The sequence below is a fragment of the Triticum aestivum genome, unplaced genomic scaffold, assembly GCF_018294505.1.
Source record: "Triticum aestivum cultivar Chinese Spring unplaced genomic scaffold, IWGSC CS RefSeq v2.1 scaffold46167, whole genome shotgun sequence".
Lineage (NCBI taxonomy): Eukaryota > Viridiplantae > Streptophyta > Magnoliopsida > Poales > Poaceae > Triticum > Triticum aestivum.
The window spans coordinates 68,715-73,648 of record NW_025226128.1 but is presented as its reverse complement, the minus strand read 5'-3'; the positions used below and the strand labels follow the sequence as shown (position 1 = coordinate 73,648).

Below are 4,934 nucleotides of genomic sequence, written 5' to 3'. Positions count from 1 at the left end.
CGTTTCTATTAGCCATGCTCTTACAAATTAAGTATTCTCTCTCCCCTATGCAAACGACTTCTTTAATTTGATAGTAAAAATTTGGATGATAGATATCTTCTGAACCATAGCTCCGTTTTTTATTTTTTATACATTATAATTCATAGGAGAAGATCTCCAGAACAAGCTCAATGAAGGATACATTTGAACTAGTTTTAATTTTTACTGTTTCACTGGTTTCAAAAAATATAATTTTACTCGTTCAAAAATAAGTATTTTAATATGCACATTTCACTCATTTTAAAAATATTTCAAGTATTTCAAAAACACTTGATTAAGTCAATACATAAAACTGTTTCCTTTCATTTCAAATTTAAAACATGTTTCACTGATTTCACTTATTTCAAATCACTGGTTTCATTAAAAATGATATATTTGAGCTAATTTTTGTTTAATATATTGCAGTTATCTTTGAAAGCACTTTCATAAAACAAAACGTGTTTCACTTTGTAAAATTATTTCATATATATGAAATAATTAGTTTCACACATGAAAACAATCCATTTCACATATCCAAAATGTCCGGTTTCACACCGAAGATGTCCGCCACACAACATGGCCAGCTGGCTTCATATTTTTCGTGGTCCATATCATGCGAGTTATAGCAATCCTAGGGAATTTGTTCAGTGTTGGAGTTATCATATTCCTGTTAATGATTGTGACAATTTTTATAGGATACGTACCACCTTGGGGTCAGATGTCCTATTCGGAAGCAACAGTAGTTACAAACTTAGCTAGCGATCATACCAGTATTAGGAGATACCGCAATTACTTGGCTTTGCGGTGGTTACCACGTTAAATCGTTATTTGTCCCCATCATTTACTCTCCCTTATTTTTATTAGGCGCCATTCTACTTCGTCTGTGCGCATGTGCGTGTATTCCTTGTATTCTTGAAATAAAAAAAAGTAATATCCCATATTGAAATGCAAATGTACAAACCTTCCATGACACATAAGATACATACTTTGCTTTCAATCCAACAATAAGTGTCATTAATTTAGTACAACTTCATATTAATTTTACACTAATTTATTTTGGGACGAAGAGAGTACATGTTATCCATCAACCACAACTGCATCATTTGTTTCCTTGAAGGAGAACTCACCTGTCTTATGTTAAATGTTAGAGACCATTTCATATCCACCCGATCTCCTCCTCTGCGCAGGAAGCGATGCGGTGCCTCCGAGCCGCTGCTGCAAGAACAACAACAAGGCCAGCAGCACTGCCCCGCACGGTATAACCACGTCCCACGCCATGCTGAAGAGGTCGCCATGGGGGCTCGCGTACAGGTGAGAGGAGTGCATGCTCGGCTTGTAGACATGGGCTCTGACCACATCGTACACATGAGGCGCCACACGGACCATGGTGCCCCCTATGTAGAACCATGGCGAGATCGCTCGTGCTCTGGATCCTCCCAAGGACGCGTTTAGGATGACCTGCGGGAGGAGGAAGCCATCCAGTATCAGCCCCGCGTATGACACAAGGTCCTCCCAGATCGTCGCCGGCCCTCCACCCATGCTGATCATTGACGGGTCGCCGCTCATGGCACGGACGTTGATCCTGTGGATTATCGCGGCGAAGGCTCCTCCGAGCGCATACAATGGTAGGCATATCCATAGCACGGTCCTCTCAGACACGGTGGATGTGTGGCGGCTAGACCATGCTAGCTGAAGAAGGCGCAACTGCAGCACGAAGGCGATCAGCGTAGGCGCCCTCATCATGACCTCGTTCAACTCTAGCCTCCGGCTCGTGGAGTAGTAGAAGTCATAGTACTGGTTCCTCCTGCTTGCAAACAGGGCCTCGGAGTTGAGCGCGAGAGGGGCGAGATACCCCATGGTGACCACGGCGAGCAAGGTGATGGACGTCGCCGCAGCCGCCTCGGGGTTCCTCTTTGTGTGGAGGATCTGCAGGATGGTGAAGACGCACGACAGCGTGGTGGAGGCCAGTAGCAGGACGCTCTCCATGTCCATCCTCGATACGGCCTCAAACACTTGTGAGGAGTACATCCCATAGGAGGTGAAGTCAACCTTGTCGAAGAAGAGGCGGTCGGTCTTGTCTCTGAGGCTAGTGATGACCCCGGTGCCGTGCCCTTGCGCCTTGGAATCGAGGGAGTCGAACTGCACCGTTACCAGTGTCTGGCAGTCCGTCGAGCCGTTGTGCTCCTGGCAGCCGACCATGCACAGGATGCCCCTGTTGGGATCATAAACACCTTCTGCTGAGATCTTTCTCTTCTCATGGCCAACCGAGTAGTTCAACATATTGGTAGGGCGCACCCAGTTATCAGGTGGAGCAGTGTAGCGTATGGTGTAGCTGACATTCAGCAGAGCCGGCTCTTTGTCTTCCACGGCCAACGTGTGCTGGAAGAAGGCGTCATCGGCGGCCAACCTCTCGCCGGCGAGCATCACCGAGCCGATTGTGACTGGGTAGGCTTCTCCACTCCAGATGTTCAGCCCGCCAAAACCAAACGCAAAGTCACTGACAGTATAGTTAAAGTCAGGGAACGAGTGTGACCCCGTGATCTTCTTCTTCCCCTTGCTGATTTCCAGGTAGTGCTTCCTGGCCTCCCCGAGCATCGTGGCGTTGTAGCTGTACTTCACGTCGGAGAGGTTGGTGGAGCTTCTTTGGTCGTCAATGCTCGACGCTGTTATCATGCCGTGGATCAGTCCAGAGCCGGCGTTGGTCGAGTTCCAGAGCATCCCTGACACGATGCTCCGCTCCCGCATCGTCCATACGGCCGGGAACCAGAAGCTCATCCCTATCCCGCATCCGTGCTCTCGCACAGCCGGAGCAGACGGCGGCACCGGCAGCGCAACCCGGCACGCCCTGAGGCAGAGCATGCGCCGATCCGAGTCCCAGTGCCCGTCGGCCACGACGGCCTCCTCGGGGACCAAGGAACGGTGGCGGCGGCGGTAGTACCGGCGCCTCTCGGTCGCCCTGGTGTCGTTGGAGAGCAAAGCATATGCGCGGACGTGCACGGCCGCGCCGTCCGCGGTGCAGCGCATCTGGTTCACGCGCATCCAGGGAAGCAGAGCTCCGCCCTGCTCTAGTCTGTACGAGGTCATGAGTTGTTGGGTCAGGTGGCTGCACGCAGAGTTGTCGCCGGTGAGCAACCGGCGCGACTCCCTGTCCGGGTGCTTCGGTGGGCTGGGGCTGCAGGCCGTGCGCTCGGAGCCGTACTTGTAATCGTCGCCCTCGGCGTACGCGAGGAGGCGGAAAGTCCCAAGGCCGGAGTCGCCCTCCAGACTGCCGGTCACAAAGGGATCGGCGAGACTGGGAGGACTGGGGACGCGGAGGCGGAGGGCGACGCCGGGGTAGTGCTTGAGGGAGCCGTCCTCGGCGCGCTCGGTGCCGGTCCCGACCATGCAGAGCTGCAGCGAGGCCGAGGAGTAGTGCCCGTCGAGGACGAAGGAGACGGACGCAGGGAAGCTGTAATTGTCGCGGCGTCCACCAGTGAGGGTGAAGGTGGCGGTGAGGTGGAGGAGCGCCGGGTCTTCGGTGCGGGAGACGCCGTGTGGGAAAAAGGCAAACGAGCGGTCACTGTAGAGATCATCATCTTGAGGGGAAAACAGGCCGGCGGCGCCACCAGAGAACTTGCCGGCGGAGATTTGGAAGGAGCGGGTCAGTGAAAGGGCGTCGTCGGCGTCGGTGTGTGGCGGTCGTGGGCGGGCGGCAGGGATGGGCAGGCGGTGGAGTAAGAGGAAGCGGTGACGGCGGCCGAGAGGGTGGCGGTGGACGCAAGGAGAAGGAAGCACAAGCAGAGGTGGTACGTGTGCATGCTGGGATTCCTCTTCCTCCCTGGTGTTGGCGCCATTCTTGGTTGGTTGGTTGAGCTCGTTAGCCCGGCCATGGCCATGTGTTAGTACTACCCGAGGGAGTACTAGACTACTAGTAGAAAACTGCAGGGGTGAAGCGGACGCTGCAGTGCTGCGATGTGGAATGGCCGACTTATTTGTTGGCAACTTGCATGTATCGAAGAAAAGTTGGGAGGAAATATCGGAGAAAAAATGTGCCGAGTGGAAAGTTGGGAGGAAATATCGAAGAAAAAATGTGTCTAGTGGTGAGAAGCATAATGGCCAATGGGTCCACACAATTATCCTGTCCTGATTTTTCAAAGTAAACGTCAACGGTCAGTGGATCCGGCCTTTCGTTTTCATTCACGAGCTCTGCCCATAATCATATTCAAGTTAATTAACGGCGTAACCTTTTTTTTTGAAGTTACGGCGTAACCTTTTCGAAAACAAAAATAATAGTGGAGTAACCAAGGATGCTTCACACGTATTCCCTTTGTTTTTTTTTTGAGGGGAGTATTCCCTTTGTTTCAAGGTAATAACAGTTCTTAGATTGTCCTAATTAAGTTATACTTAATTTAGTTACACCAAGTCTCTATACAAGAATATATCAACGTCTACTGAACAAAATTTTCTTCACTAGATTTATTATTAGATATATTTATTATACTGTAGATCATTGTGAATGTTTGTTCACGAATTTGAAAAATTCATGAATTCAAAAAATATTTGCATATTTGAAAAGTGTTTGCAAATTTGAAAAATATTCACCAAATTGAAAAAAATGTCCACGGATGTAAATATTAATCATGAATTTGAATTTTTTTTGTGGATTTGAAAAATGTTCATGAATTATAAAAAACTGTTCATGAATTTAAAAATGTTTCTAATTCATAAAATGCTTACAAAATTTAAATAAGAAAACGAATAAAGGGATACAGATGAAAAGGAAAGAAAACAGAAAACGAATAACAAGAACAATCCTTGGCCAAGAGATCCTCAATACATGGGGGGCCTCTGCCGAGACACACAGCCGGAACTCGCTCAGAGCGACTGTACCTTGCCAGGCAATTTGCAACATTATTCTGTGACATATGAAGTTTCTG

At 49.1% G+C, this 4,934-nt stretch overlaps 1 pseudogene; it reads right to left on the bottom strand.

The window, feature by feature from the left end:
• Positions 1 to 1,084: 1,084 nt before the first annotated feature.
• LOC123172476 (uncharacterized) lies at positions 1,085 to 3,961 on the bottom strand (annotated as a pseudogene).
• Positions 3,962 to 4,934: the final 973 nt, after the last annotated feature.